The sequence below is a fragment of the Coturnix japonica genome, chromosome 29, assembly GCF_054131305.1.
Source record: "Coturnix japonica strain WE chromosome 29, WE-NBRP24, whole genome shotgun sequence".
Lineage (NCBI taxonomy): Eukaryota > Metazoa > Chordata > Aves > Galliformes > Phasianidae > Coturnix > Coturnix japonica.
Window position 1 is genome coordinate 4,602,882 of NC_140691.1, and position 16,249 is coordinate 4,619,130.

The 16,249-nt window shown below is 52.5% G+C and overlaps 1 protein-coding gene and 1 long non-coding RNA gene across 2 annotated transcripts in view; one reads left to right on the forward strand and one right to left on the reverse strand.

Annotated features, from left to right (window-relative positions):
- Positions 1-16,249, reverse strand: part of LOC146755869 (rho GTPase-activating protein 32-like) — a 444,455-nt gene that overhangs the window by 171,958 nt on the left and 256,248 nt on the right. The gene's annotated exons all lie outside the window — the stretch shown is intronic.
- LOC146755872 (uncharacterized) lies at positions 8,564-10,164 on the forward strand. Its single transcript, XR_014937799.1, has 2 exons — positions 8,564-8,705; positions 8,995-10,164. It is a non-coding gene; the product is annotated as an uncharacterized LOC146755872 (long non-coding RNA).

Sequence of the window (16,249 nt, forward strand, 5' to 3'; positions counted from 1 at the left end):
GTCACCCTTCTTCCTGCCGGGCTGCTTCCCCTCCTCTGGTTTCTTTCTGTCAGTCCTCAGAGAGCAAGGAGATGCTCACAGCCTGTCACCAGCACTTACGGGTTGGCTGAAAGGCCACAGGTTGGGAAGACCAACAAGGAAACGGGGGAAAACCTGCACCATGTCAAGGGAGAGACGTGAAGCCGACCGCTTCATCGCCCTGTGATTGCCAGCCCGAGCGAGGGACGTTCTGACCAGCTACTGAAAGAGGCAGCACCAGGTTTAGAAAGTTCGCTTCAATTTTATTGCGTACAAAAGGACTCGGCTTCTATTTATTACCCCGCCCACACCCCAAAATGAAGCCCCAGTGCCCAGGATTTCCGCTTAGCAATCAGTCACTCAGCCTCCAGTCAGACCCAAGGAGACGCCAAACCCCAGGGCTACGTCACCTCCTCCCTCTCCAGTCCCAGCCAGCCCTATTTCAACCTAACCCTACACCAGGCCTGGACCTCAAGAGACACACCCTAAAGGAACGCAGCGTCTCCAGCTCTTGCCGTACACCAAGTCCTGCACAGGTGAAGCCCTCTTTGCTTCTAACGCAGCACAAGTCCTTCCTGTCCAGTTCACTTCCATCATCTCCACCGTCCATGACAGGGAAAGCACGGCTGTGCCGGTAAACTGGACTGTTCAGTCAGCAGGTTTTGGTGCCACCTCCGAGGAAGCGCTGCAGGTGGTTCTGCTGTCCTTTGTAGCTTCTTGCTCAGGCCATCATCGTTGCTTTCTGCTTTCCTTCTCGGCTTTCTTCCTCAGCTGAGCAGCGCTTGCCTTGCCTCAGCTTTCTTCACTCTCTCCCAAGTCTCAGTCCCCAGACTCTCCGAGTCCTACAAGAATCAATTCGGAAACGCTCAGGGAACCTTCTCAGCTAACAACTGGTTGGCGGCTCGCTTTGGGAGCTCAAGTCACCCTGCTGGGCACGTTGGGCTGCCAGAACTGGGAACCGCCTTCCTGACAGTCGGGCACACAAGAAACTCCACCCCTGTCTCGTTCCCCAAATCCCACACAAACCAGAGCCTAAAGCCCTTTCCTGCAAGGAGGTCCCTGCACGGGCGGGAGGACCCTGTGCCTGGCAGCTCATAGGGAGCAGCAGTAGCCACAGGATAAGACTGAGCTGGCACCTCCAGGCTGCTGGCAACAGTTACAGATGGTTCCCTCCCACCCAGTTGCCCGTGCCTTTCTCCTATCCCATGAGAGCACCACTTACTGCCTTTGGGAACTTGGAAACTGGCAGCATGATGGCCAGCACAGAGAAGCTGCAAAACGGCTCCGTAGAAGAGTCTGTGGCGCAGCATGTTCTTCATTAGCATGGGCTCAGGGATCTCAGGTGGCCAGAAATGCAGTTCAGCAGCCATAGCACAGACAGCCTGCTGCTCTACTGCTCTCTTATGGAGGCTGCCTGCTGTGAGGGGGGAAAAAGAGGCATCATTACTCTCAGGCACTGTGATGGAGTTACTTCCTGCTAGAAACATTTCCAGGCTGACTTAGAGAAGTGCTCTGAAGCTTGGTCACCTTGGGCTACCGACCCAAGAACAAAGAGGGACAACAAACTTGCATTTCAATTGCCCTTTAGCGCCTGCCTCGGAGAAGAGCCCTCAGCCTTCAGTATTGCTGCACTTACAGGTGAGGGGAAGAGAAGCAAGAGGACGGGTGGGTGTCAAAGAAGGGAAAATTTACCAGGCAAGAATAAACCTATCCCTGAGCTCCATCACACACATGTGAATACTGCCTTACTAATATGAACAATAACATCATTCACACAGCTAAATTTACTCACATTCACGTACCTGGTTGTGGACATGTTCGAGGCCTCGCTGCTGCTGTGCTGTTCAACGCCGGCCACAGCAATAAAGCGCGCAGAAAGCCCATCTGTTGCAGACAGAGGAGTGAGCCGTGCTTAACCAACACTGCTTCAGCGCACGCTTACAGTAAGGCACACCTACCTTGCGCTGGCCATGCAGGAAGCTCGTGACGCAGCTCCAGACGGCTCTCCTGAGGCCCAGCTTCATTTCACGGCCACTCACGCTCTGCTGCTGGACATTCTGCAACGGAAAAGCCACCGGATGCAAATCCCATCCCTCGCAGATGGCATCAGACCTCCGCTCTCATGGCAGTCGCACTCACGGCTCTGGGGGAGAAAGCAGACGTGTGCTTACCGAGCGAGCGCTGTTTGCTGCCAGCTGCTGGTAGGAACCCACGCCTAACCCTACAGTACCAACAGTAATCTATGCCTAACTCTACTATGGGAACAACAATCTACTCCTAACACTAAAGAATGAAGAGGAACAAACTCCTAACAGGAAAACACCAACTACTAACACTAAACCTACTCCTAACCTACTCCTAACACTAAAAAATGAACAAAAAGCAATGCCTAACTCAAAAACACAAACAATAACCTATGCCTAACTCAAAAACACTAACAACAACCTACACCTAACTCTAAAACTAAACTAAACCCAAAAACCAACTATAGAAACAGGGACTGGAACAAACAGGGTAAAGATGGGACTGGGGGCCCACAGAATGTGGCTGCAGAATAGGCCCAAAGGAGGAACAGATGTTACAAAAATGCCACCCAGCTATTGCAGGGGGCGGGGGCCGTGCAGCGGGTAAGGAGCTCAGCGCCTGGACCAGCCACGGTGGAGCTGTGACCATGCCAGCGCGGGGCCTGGCACGGTGGTGTGGTGCCAGGCCAGCTATGCCGCGGGCGGATCCACCTCCATGCGCTCCTCTGCAGGTGGATCCACCTCCATGGGCTCCTCTGCAGGTGGATCCACCTCCATTCGCTCATCTGGAGGTGGATCCACCTCCATAGGCTCCACATGGGTGGTGGTCACGGGGCTGGTCCAGGCATGATGGAATATGGCTCTCTTACCCATCCTCTGCCTGGTGGTCATGGCGGGCCCCCTCCTCCTTCTCACTCCTAGGGCCCCCAGCTCCATCCTCCCGCCTGAAACAGGGAAAACTTCTACCCTAGCCCTCTTAGCTGCCGACATGGCTGCTAACTGCCACAGCTGTCAGAGGCGAGTGCGTTGCGCGCGGCAGCGGTGACCAAGGTGACGTGGAGAGGGTTCTAAAGTGGCGGCCGCACTGCTGGCACTGGTGTTCCACATAGGATGAGGAGGGGGCTGGTAATAGCAGGACAAGGGGAAACTGATTGAAGTTGAAAGAGGGAAGATTTAGGTTGGATGTTAGGGGGAAAGTTGTTTACTAGCAGAGTGGTTAGGCCCTGGAACGGGCTGCCCAGGGAGGTTGTGGATGCCCCGTCCTTGGGGGTGTTCAGGGCCAGGTTGGACAGGGCCCTGGGCAACCTGATCTAGTAAAGGTGTATGTTTGGTGGCCCTGCCAGGCAGGGGGGTTTGTTCTTCATGATCCATGAGGTCCCTTCCAACCTGGGTCATTCTGTGATTCTGTGATACTGGTGTGTGGCTGTTTGTCCCAGCGCGCTGACCTTTTGTCTTCAGGTTCACCAACAAGACTGTAACTGATTTATGGAGGAGGCAAGTGATGAATGCTACTGAGTGACAATCAACATCACTTTGTGGACATTTGAAAGCACCTTCCTCCAGAGCTGTTCACCTCCAGAAGAGGGTGCTCAGAAGTTTTTTCTGGCAGAAGATCTGGCAGCTGCCCCCCCCCCCAACAGGCCCCAGCCCGGCCTGAGCCACGTGACAGTGACAGGAAGTGCTTCCTGCAGGCGGCGGAGAGCACTTCCGGGCCATGGCGGCCATGAGCAGGGCCGGGAGGAGTGGGCTCTGTGCTGCGAACGGGGTCGGGCCTCGGTGCGGGGGCACGGAGGGGCTGTCGGGGGAGGAGCTCGCGGCGCTGCCGGCACCCAGAGGCGGCTCCCGGGCGGCTCCACGGTCTCGCTGTGCTGCGGAGTCACCCGGCCGGCCCCAAAAGCCTGGAGGCAGAGCCTGAGCCGGCCCCGGCCCGGATCGTGTGGTGCGGCTCCGGCCGTGCTGGGCTGTGCGGCACCAAGAGGAAGACGTCCGTTCGTTTGCCGGCCGCTCGCTGGCTGTAAGATCCGGGTGGCGCCGAGGCCCGGTTAAGAAACGGCGTGGATGAAGGTTTGTACGGATGGAGTGGGTCTGGATTGCAGTGAGCGGGACGAGTCCGGGCTGCGGTTTGGCGTGGTTGTGTTGGTTGCTTTGAAGGGCTGCCGTCATAGGGCGGAGGGAGGGAGAGGGAGAGGGAGGGATGAACAGGGAAGCAGAAAACAGATGCTCTGCTGGAATTCAGAATAAAGGGGGGCTAAAAGGGGGATAGTTAAAGGTAGTTTACAGAAAATGATTTAGTTAGAATAACAAGGAATGGAGACAGTGGGTCTGGAAGAGCAGGAAGATTAAGGAGTGAGAATTCCCTGAGACACCTGGTGAGAAGGGGATTAGGTGTTGCAACTCCTCTTTTGATATTTGCATCTCCCTGACAAGATGGGCGATAACAAGAGGGGGTCTGCATGATAAAGAATGTGTATTAGAATTAAGGGATGCATGTTAGAATTACGGGAAATCATTGACTATGCATGAGGTGTACCTATATCTGTATCACGGTTTTACAAGTTGGTGTGCAAGTTTGGAGGAGCTATCCCCCTTGCACCCAGCGCTGGAATAAAACATACCTGCTTTATAACCCATCTCTGGATTATAGAGTTTGATTCCGCAAGTCAGGGAGCTTTGAACAGTGCGGGCAGTCAGGAGCACGTCGCGTTTCTGCCTGCTGTGTTGGCGCTGCCGTAAGTCTTTGGGTCCCCAGGGAGGCTCTCCCTGGGGGTGTCCCGATTGGAAGGCAGGATTCAATCCCGCCGCAGCCCGTCCATGGCAGGCAGACGCTTCTCTCCTCTGCTCATGGGACTCAGCAGTGCCAGGGGTTTCACAGCGCGTGTTGCAGTGGCTGGCAGCCTCCGTGTGTTTTTCTGTTGCAAACAGGATCCCATGGTGGAGCCGAACTAGAAGCAGACGTTGGTGTCTTGTGGCAGGAGCAAGGGCAGTGGAAGCGCTGTCCAATGCCGGGCGGTGGTGACTGCCATGAGAGCAGGGGTCTGATACCATCTGTGAGGGATGGATTTGCATCCGGTGGCTTTTCCGTTGCAGAATGTCCAGCAGCAGAGCGTGAGTGGCCGTGAAATGAAGCTGGGCCTCAGGAGAGCCGTCTGGAGCTGCGTCACGAGCACCTTGTGTGTGTGCTGGCCATCATGCTGCCAGTTTCCAAGTTCCCAGAGGCAGTAAGTGGTGCTCTCATGGGCTGAGAGAAAGGCACGGGCAACTGGCTGGGAGGGAACTGTCAAATACAAGATACGAAATACTAAAGTATTGATGCTACAGATAAAGCTCAGTTTGCATTTTTGTTAGAGTCTGTGACAACAAATACAGTGTCCCTGAAGAAATGGCTTTTTGGCCATTAAAAGACAAAATGCAATCTTTTGATTTGCACAAAGCAGTAAAAACAACACTGGAGCGATTTTCTTTATCCTTTGACAGAGTCTCTGGGTCTTTAATGTCCCTTCCCACCCAAACCATTCCACAATAATATATTTCCACAATGTAAATGTGAAAATATCTGCCATGGTCTCCTGCTGCTCTAGATGACTGGGAATCCTCAGCGTCCATAACAAGCCCAGGGGGAGCCTGGTCCTTGTGGTGGAACAGATCTACCCAGTGGGACACGCTCCCAGTAATTCTTCCCCAGCAGCCTGGCACTCACCCACTAAGGGGTGCCACAAGCACCCACTCTATGCAGCCCTGCGTCACAGGAGGAGCAGCCCGTGGGGAGGCCCAGCCAGCAGCCTGGGGATGTGAGGTCACTATGCCCTGCCACATTGCTGCCTTGTGCCACAAGATCACAATGCCCAGCTGCGTGCTCTAGGTGTTCTGTGCCCCAATAGCAGCACTCGTTGTGGCTGTAGCAGTGGTGGTAGCAGCATGGCACGAGTACTGGGGGCCACGGCCCCCACCTGCCTTGCCGTCCTCCTACTGATAGTCATGTGTTGTCAGGAGACTTGTGCTGCTCCAGGGCGAGCAGCAGGAGCAGGTGGGTGGGCAGAGATGGGGTAAAAAATAAGCGGAAATGAGAGTGAGAAGCCCAGGTTCAGGTTCCAGTGGCTCTGTGCCTTATAGCCCTAAGGCTGCCTTCGATGGGGGCGGGGAGGTATTGGAAAAGGGGGACAGGCAGCACCACAGGAGCTGGGCAAGGGCATGAGGAAGCCCTGTGCTCCCACGGCTCTGCCGCTGGCTGGGTGGAGCATGCTCTTCATCCTGGGGGTGTCCCAGGGGAGAACGTGGAAGGTGTGTGCTGGGAAAAGCATGAGCATTTCTGCTCCAGCTGCCTGATGCTCCCCATAGAAAAATCCTGGTTCCCAACAGAGACCCCCAGCTGTAGCCCAGTGTGTTTCAGGCACCTTTTCTTTGTATGCTCTTCCACGCGGTCCCGGAGGGGTGCTGCATGTGGCCAGGAGGGAGCATTTGTAAAGCTGCCGAGTGCTAGGCTCCAGGTCACCCTGGCCCCTCTATAGCTTTGGCGATCAAGGCCTGAGTCTCCCATCCTGTTACCTGGCCCCTTCCCCTGCCCCTTCCCTGTCACTAAGGGAGAGGAAGATCACAGCATGCAATGGGAACATCCCTCTTCTGTTCTTTCTTCTAGATGATGACATTGGTACTCCTTCCTCAGATGACTGGAAGGAGACTGCTTTTGTGCCTCAGGGGAAACTCCGAGGTAAGTTGTGAGTGTCTGTTTCCTTGGAAGTCGAAAAATTAGTGCTATAATAGCTTATTTGGGTACGTAAGGCTCTCCAAAGGTCTTTCAAGTCTCTTTGTGCTTTGAAGGTCGTACACAGATCAGTCATTAGTATTTCTTTACTTGGAGAATTGTCACATTTCAGTGGGAAGGCGGCCCTTGCCAGTCTTTGCTCCTATTCCTTTGCTGTTTGGGCCATGTCATTCCCTGACCTGCAGCCAGTCCTCACAGGTCACTGCAGGAAAAAAAACAAGGCAGACCCCAGTGCACAGCGGAAGCTCTCCTCACCTGTGTCTGATCACTCTTGTGCCTGCAGGCCCCTTTGGTGCATTTCGAAAGCAAAGTCGCGTCCCTGAGCCTGGGGTGGATGCCAGACGTAAGTCACCAGTCTTCATCTCATGATCTTTGCTCATATTTGGTTGTGGAAGTTCAGGAGGGGTTCATCTTTTCACTGCCTGGTGATTTCTTCTCCATGAGAAGCTTGGGTAGTCACTGTTTCTTGGGTGCTGCATGCTCCCAGCATCCCGTTGACTTTGTCTCCATACATCAGAGATCTCCCCACTAAAAAAACCTTGAGGGGCCAAATGTTCTTCTATGCCTTCTCTGAAGATTGTTTTACATGGCCTGGAGAGAGTATCTGGAAAGCTGCTGAGTGCCAGCCAACTGCCCACCTGGCTTCTCTGCAGCTTTGCAACTTTTGACCCAGGTCTGAGTGCCATGTCATCACCTGAGCCCCTTCCAGTCACTGCAGGTCCCTAAGGAAGAGAGAAATTACAGCATACCATGTCATGAGATTTTACTTCCTTTGAGAGATGCCAGCTCACAGTCCTAATGTCAGCCAGGCGCGTCTGCAGGTGTGAGTGAGAATGCACACCTGTGTGTGTGTGCCCTGCCCTCGCACAATGCCCTTGTCCCATTCAGTGATGCCGTTATGCGTTTAGGTAAGCTGCAGTGTGTGGTGAAAAGTTCTCATTCTTTGGTTGCAGAAGTGCCTCCAGGGAAGGCCGTGCTAAATCCTTAGTTGTGCTGGAACCCCACAGGCATCCCAGGGGTGGCTGTTGTCGTTACTGACTTCACTGAAAAGACCGTTCAGTTTAATATCTTGTTTGTCTGAAAGTTATCTTAATGCTTTCTGTTTAGGTCCTGAGAAACAGAAAGAGGCCCTGGAAACAGGAAAATATCTGCAGACACTGCCCCCTCTGCTAATGAAAATCATGAAGGACAAAGCACGTGGTAGGTGTATTTCCGTCTGTTCCCTGAAAGGCTTGTGAAACTGAATTTCTAGAAATACATGTGGAGAAACTGCACCATCTTCCTGATGAGAAGCAGTTACTTACAGTCCCACTCCCTTACCTCCTTTCTAAAGAGACAGGTGGAGCACCTATGCGCTGGCTTGCATTTTGGAACGGCAGAGTTCGCACACTGACTGTCCCCCTGAGAGTAATAGAGGCCATGCACACAACAACTGTCACTCCAGGTAAGGGCCGCTCATAGAGCTCCGTGGCCGTGGTTAGAGGTTGCTCCCCTCCCACTGCAGCCAGTTCCCAGGGACTTAGGAACTTTGTCCTTTTGGGAACTAGGCCACCAGAACCACATTCAGCAGATAAGGAGAGGAAACAGGACCCTCCATAGTACCTCCTGTGCACAGACCCTGCATTCCAGAGCTTGCTGTGCTTCCCCTGAGCCACCAGGCACAACAGCAGCCCGGAGCGGGATCCTTCCTGTGGTTGTTCTTGTCCACGTCACTCAAAGCAGCAGATGGTGAAACAGATCCACATTGTTTTTCCAGGTGCGGATGGTGAGGAACACGCAAATGCCGCAGACAATAATTTTATCAAGAAGTACTGCCTGGGATTTGGTGTGGCTATCTTCGTTACCATGCTGATGGCAATGTTTTCGTGCTATCGTCTTGTCCGACAACGGAGGCAGATAAACCAGTGAGTTCTTGTTCACCCCCAACCCCATCCTGCCCCCTCTCTTTACTATAGGGATCCTGTGAGCAAGGAGGCATTTCTAGTTAAAGCAGCATAGAGAAGCCAGTTAGTTGTTGCCTAACACTGTCTGAGATTGACACTGTCAGACATTTAACTGGCCTCGCCATTCCTGCTGCATGTTCTTCCTGCTGGGCCTGAGACAGGCCCGGAGCTGAGAGTGACTCTATCATGCACTGTGAGGAAGGAGAGCAGGGGGTTCTCCTGTGCCCTCAGCACGTTTCTCTCCCTGCAGGCGCCTTGCTGAAGATGCTGCAGTCCAGCATATTGCCCGCAGCAACACCTCACGCTTGGACAAACAGCTTGCTCGCCTCAGTGCGCCGCACAGAAAAGACGTGGCACAAACAACCGGTGCCTGTGCAGTGACAATCTGCCCACCAGCCGCAGAGCACCACCAGAGCGGCCCCTGCCAGGCCTGACGGCTGTCGGGCTCAGCTGCCCCCAGTGCAGCCCCCGTAGCCCACCAGCCCAGGCTCCGTGGCCCCTGGGAAGTACATCATGCCCAGTGGCCCCTATCCACCTTGGGCATCAACACCTCTTTCAGGGGACAGGAGGGACCCACCTGGTTTGGAAGCTTGCAGTCATCGGCTGGCACCCAAACAGCAGCACCCTGGCATCAACACCACCCTCCTGTCCCCCACCACCATTCTTCAGGGGTTGGCAGTGGCTCCCTCAAAGTGTCACCCGCAGGCAGCCACTGCCTCAGGGAAGCTTGAGAGGCCTGTCAGCCTCCAGCACCATCTCTGCCCTCACCCTCCCCTCCACCATCCATCAGGGGATGGAAGCGACCCCAGCAGAGTATAGACCTGGGGACATCATCCAACAGACGGACGACCATTGCCTGGGGGAAGCCAACTGGCCCAGCAGCCCCCTGTCCCCCCCAGGAACTGTCACCAACTTTCCTTCACCATCCTTCAGGAGGTTGGAGCAGCCCCCACAGGGTGGCAGTTTGAGGGCATCATCCGACACCCAGAAAACTACAGCCAGGGGAAAGCATACCAGGCCCCACAGCTCCCAGCCCCCCACAGCACCAACTCTGCCCTCCCGCTCCTCTCCTCCATCCTTCAGGATGTGGGAGTGCCCCCCCCCACAGGGTCGGCATGGGGGCAACACCTGTAAAACCTCTGCCTGGAAAAAGTATGACAGGCCCAGCAGCCCCAAGATCCCCCCAGCACCACCTCTCTCTTCATGCTCCTCTCCACCATTGGTCAGGGGGTGGGAGCATCATCACTGGTCAACACAACAGGGGGTTCTTTCTTTAACATCCTTATTACACCTTCCGAACTGAGTATACCTTTTCTACAAAAATTCTCAGCACCACAGATGATCATATTCAAAACATCTATAACTATATGGAATATAGATATTGTAAATTAATTCAATAAAATTCAACAACAAAACAAAATAACCAAGAAGCTGCTTCCTTCAAAAGGCAGAGTATTCTGACGAGGAGAAAACAGCAATACTAACATCACGTCACAGCGTTGCCATCAGGGCTCAAGCTAAGGCAGCCAGCTGACCAGGGCAGAACTTGTGTTAGATGCTGCTCAGTGACAACACCCAGAATGAAGTAGCAAGGATGTGAAGTGTAGGAGACTACTTGCGCTTATCACATTCTGTCTGCTGTAACAGCACTACTCAAAGATTTCTAATCGGGCCAAGATCTTTGTGAAGCAGCAGTTTGTTCATTACTGCCATCATGGCCGCACACCCCTACTGACTGTTGGGCAGGGCTGCAGTGGAGAACGCCCTCCACACGCAGTCCTGGGCAGGCAAGGGCTGTCGGTGCACAGTGCCACACGCTCCTTGCCATCTGCACACACGTGGGCTGGCTTTGCACTGCCAGGCACATCGTCTCGCCTGGGCACTGCAGGTCCTCGCTTGGTGGTATGCAGAGACAGCGGGGCCAACAGATGAAGTTATCTGTGTTGTGTGCAGTACTTGCATGACTTGGGAGCTGACAATCCTTGTGGTTCTCTGTCCTGCTCCAATTTATAGGAAGGAGAGGAGGTCCATACGTGTATGCCTGAGCATGGTTCAAATGTTGGAGGACGGACGCTATTACGATTTAGGGTGATTAGGAAGGGAAGGCGGGCAATAGAAAAGACAGGAAAAAGAATCAAGGAGTCTTTATAGGAAGCAAGAGGGAGAGAGAGTCACCACCATGGATCTGACGTGTTTAGTAGTTCAGTCATTGATCTTCAGTAGTGGTGGGTCATCAGGACTTGTTGTTCCGCTGACGATGACTGTGACCACGGCAACAGTTTCCAATGATAGTATAAACTTACAAATAAGTCCAACGTGGTTCAGTCAGCTCTCCTTGGTGTGACAGCTCAAATCCAAAATGGTTGAGTAAGCTCTCCTTGGAATGGCAGCTTCTGGCTCTGGGATCTCATCTGGACCTTGCCAGCAGACAAGAGGGAGCAGGGACGCCCACCTGCTTCTTGTTCTTCACCGGACACGATGGTATCATTCCCCAGTTTTTCCATACCAAGCTGGAGCCAGATCTTCTGCCAGTAAACACTTCTGAGCACCCTCTTCTGGAGGTGAACAGCTCTGGAGGAAGGTGCTTTCAAATGTGCACAAAGTGATGTTGATTGTCACACAGTAGCACCCATCACTTGCCTCCTCCATAAATCAGTTACAGTCTTGTTGGTGAACCTGAAGACAAAAGGTCAGCGCCCTGGGACAAGCAGCCACACACCAGTATCACAGAGTCACAGAATGACCCAGGTTGGAAGGGACCTCATGGATCATGAAGAACAAACCCCCCTGCCTGGCAGGGCCACCAAACATACACCTTTACTAGATCAGGTTGCCCAGGGCCCTGTCCAACCTGGCCCTGAACACCTCCAAGGACGGGGCATTCACAACCTCCCTGGGCAGCCCGTTCCAGGGCCTAACCACTCTCCTAGTAAACAACTTTCCCCCTAACATCCAACCTAAATCTTCCCTCTTTCAACTTAAATCAGTTTCCCCTTGTCCTGCTATTACCAGCCCCCTCCTCATCCTATGTGGAACACCAGTGCCAGCAGTGCGGCCGCCATTTTAAAACCCTCTCCACGTCACCTTGGTCACCGCTGCCGCGCGCAACGCACTCGCCTCTGACAGCTGTGGCAGTTAGCAGCCATGTCGGCAGCTAAGAGGGCTAGGGTAGAAGTTTTCCCTGTTTCAGGCGGGAGGATGGAGCTGGGGGCCCTAGGAGTGAGAAGGAGGAGGGGGCCCGCCATGACCACCAGGCAGAGGAGCCCCCCTGCAAAGGGGCACATGTGGGTCAGATCTATGAGGCAAGGGCTGAGGTGGGTCATATATATGGGGCAGGAGCTGCTGTGGGGCTGATGTGTGTCACATCTACGGAACAGGTGCTGCTGTGGGGCATATGTGGGTCAGATCTATAGGGAAGGAGCTGCTGTGGGGCAGGTGTGTGTCATATCTATGGGGCAGGATCTGCTGTGGGGCTGGTGTGGGTCAGATCTATGGGGCAGGAGCTGCTGTGGGGTAGTTGTGGGTCAGATCTATGGGGCAGAATCTGCTCTGGGGCACATGTGAGTGAGATCTATGGGGCAGGAGCTGCTGTAGTGCAGATGTGGGTCAGATCTATGGGGCAGGAGCTGCTGTGGGGCAGATCTATGGGACAGGAGGTGCTGTGGTGCACATGTGGGTCAGATCTATAGACCAGGATCTGCTGTGCGGCTGATGTGGGTAAGGTCTATGGGGCAGGACCTGCTCTGGGGCACATGTTGGTCAGATCTATGGGGCAGGAGCTGCTGTGGGTCAGATGTACTGGGCACGAGCTGCTGTGGGGCTGATGTGGGTCAGATCTATGGGGCAGGAGCTCCTGTGGGGCACATGTATATCAGATCTTTGGGGCAGGAGCAGTTGTGGGGATGATGTTTGTCAGATCTACGGAATAGGTGCTGCTGTGGTCTTATGTGGGTCAGATCTATAGGGAAGGAGCTGCTGTGGAGCTGATGTTGGTTAGATCTATGGGGCAGGAGCTGCTGTGGGGCCTATGTGGGTCAGATCTGTGGGACAGGAGCTGCTGTGTGGCTCATGTGGTTGAGATCTATGGGGCAGGAGCTTCTGTGGGGAAGACGTAGGTCAGATCTATGGGGCAGGAGCTGCTGTGGGGGTGCTGTGTGTCAGATCTATGGGGCAGGAGCTTCTGTGGGGTAGATGTGGGTCAGATCTATGGGACTGGAGCTGCTGTGGGGCTGATTTGGGTCACATCTATGGGGCAGGAGCTGCTGTGGGGTTGTTGTGGGTCAGATCTATGGGGCAGGATCTGCTCTGGGGCACATGTGAGTGAGATCTATGGGGCAGGAGCTGCTGTGGGGTAGATGTTGGTCAGATCTATGGGGCAGGAGTAGCTGTGGGGCTTATGTGAGTCAGATGTATGGGGCAGGAGCTGCTGTGGGGCACATGTGGGTCAGATGTATGGGGCAGGAGCTGCTGTGTGGCTGATATGGGTCAGATATATGGGGCAGGAGCTGATATGGGGCAGATGTGGGTCAGATCTTTTGGGCAGGAGCTGCAGTGGGGCAGATGTGAGTCAGATCAATGGGGCAGGAGCTGCTCTGGATCAGATGTATGGGGCAGTAGCTGCTGTGGGGCTGGTGTTGGTCAGATCTGTGGGGCGGGAGCTGCTGTTTTGCTGCTGAGGGTCAGATCTATGGGGCAGGAGCTGCTGTGGGGCCTATGTGGGTCAGATCTGTGGGACAGGAGCTGCTGTGGGGCTCATGTGGTTGAGTTCTATGGGGCAGGCGTTGCTGTGGTGCTGATATGGGTCAGATATATGGGGCAAAAGCTGCTATGGGGCAGATGTGGGTCAGATCTATGGGGCAGGAGCTGCAGTGGGGCAGATGTGAGTCAGATCAATGGTGCAGGAGCTTCTGTGGGGATGATGAGGGTCAGATCTATGGGGCAAAAGCTGCTGTGAGGCACATGTGGGTTAGATGTATGGGGCAGGAGCTGCTGTGTGGCTGATGTTGGTCAGATCTATGGGGCAGGAGCTGCTGTGGGGCAGATGTGGGTCAGATCTATGTGACTGGAGCTGCTGTGGGTCTGATGGGGCTAGATCTATGGGGCTGGAGATGCTGTGGGGGTGATGTGGGTCCAATCTATGGGACAGGAGCTGCTGTTTGGCTGATGTGGGTCTGATCTATGGGGCAGGAGCTTCTTTGGGGCTGATGTGAGTCAGATCTATGGAGCGGGAGCTGCTGTGCGTCTGATGTGGGTCAGATCTATGTGGAGAATGTTTATGCAGAATGGCTTCATGAGAAAGGACATGAAGAGATTCCACTAGTTAAATTGTAAAAGAATGAACGTGATTAAAGACAAAGACGGTCTATCCTAGGGCCGATCACGGGCTAAGCAGCTATGGAGTAATCAGGATGTGAAAAGACAGGGTATGTAGCTAAAGACGAAATATGTATCTAGAGGCAAGGACGGCCTGAGGGAAAAGCAAGATGTGTAGCAAGGTGTAGACAGAGCTGCAAAGAAAAAGTATCCATAAGACTAACCACAAAGGTCAGATGAAGTAATGTGTAACCCACCAATCCTGAGCTTTACTTTTGCAATATGCATGAACTTATTACTGATTGTATAAATGAGATGCTGTAACACCTAATAAACGAGACTTGTTGACCATGATAGCATGAGACTTGTCTCCCGCGGTTACTTCCAACAAAGCTGTGTTACAGAAAGGCAGAATTTCTATACGTCCTTATCAAACTAGTTTTTTCTTCTTTTACTTTGACTCCTGACTTTAACTTTGAAATCAGACAAAGACCTTACAGTAGCAGACGTATCTGATGAAGAATTCACCATTTGTTTACTGTTACAGCATGAAATGATTTGTAAAATGAGTACAGAGCAGGTAAAGAACATCTACCATGTGAAATCAAGGATCATCCATTCCTGCCCTAAACACACACTTATTCACCGAAAAAATTCTCCCTCTACATATCCAAAAGCTGATTTTAACAGAAATCAGAGCATAGACAGAAACACACAATCAAAATTAAAATGTTTCTTTGTGAGTCATTATGAAGTTAATAAAACATTTAATAAACACAGTGAGTCCGAGCTTCAGAGATGCTTTGTGTTTTTATTTATTTATCTAGCCGGAAGAATGTACACACACATTTCCTTGGACTGTGGTATTGAGAGATACACTTAAAGCAATCAAGCTGAAGTATAACAGAAGTATATCTAAAGCACCTTTCTTGAAGGACGGCAGGATCACTGAGGATAAGATAATACAGAGCCATAAATGAGAAGGATCAGAAGGACCAACCAACCTGTATAGCATTTCAGAGTGTAGCTGGTTCTTAGAAGAACGAATGACTCTATGGTTCTATGATTCTGTGACTTAAGGTTGGAAAAGACCGCTGAAGGTCATCTAGTTCAACCATCAACCCACTCCCAGCATGCCCACTATGTCCCTCAGAGCCACATCTACACGTTTCTTGGACGTCTGCAGGGATGGTGATTCCACCATCACCCTGGGCAAACCTTTCCAATACCTAATGACTATTTTTGAGAAGTTGCTTCTCCGAACATCCAGTAGAACCTCTCCTGGCACAACTCTAAGCCACTCCCTCTTGTCCTGTCACTAGTTACACACAAAAAGAGGTTGAACCTCACCTCACCACAACCCCCCTTCAGGAAGTTGTAGAGAGCAATGAGGTCTCCCCCCAAGCCTCCTCTTCGCCGGACTAAATACCCCCAGCTTCCTCAGCTGCTCCTCACAAGACTTATGCTCCAGACCCCACACCAGCCTCATTACCATTCTATGAACATGTGCCAGGGTCTTTCTTGTAGTGAGGGGGCCAAAAATGAACACAGTGCTCAAGTCACAGCTTCACCAGTGCCAAGTACTGAGAGATTATCACCTCCCTGGTCCTGCTGGCAACACTATTTCTGATACAAGCCAGGCCTTCTAGGCTACCAGGCACACTGCTGGCTCACATTCATCTGGCTGTCAACGAACACCACCAGAATCTAGATTCTAGCCACAAGCCTGCAAAATGGAGTGGCATGATATTGTGATCAAAGTGCAGTAGCTGGCACTTGACTTTGTTGAAGCTTATACAATTGCCTTCAGCCCATTGATCCAGCCAATTCAGATCCCTCTGTAAGGCCTTCCTACTCTCAGGCAAATCAACACTTCCTTCCAGCGAGGAGTCATCTGCAAACTCACTGAGGATACACTCAATCCCCCCATCCAGATCATCAATAAAGATATTAAACAGGACCTACCCCTATACTGACGCCTGGGGAAAAAAAAAAAAAAAAAGTCAATTAATGAAGCTGGGAAACAGCACAACATTAGGCACCTCTTTGTATTCTAAGTGAGACAAGAAAGAATATTTTCCACTTTAAATTCACAGTATGTAATTAGCAACAGGATAATAGTTATCTATAAATACCTACACAATCCTTTTACTGAAGGCTTGTTTTGTTCTGGAGACAAACCATCTGTGCAT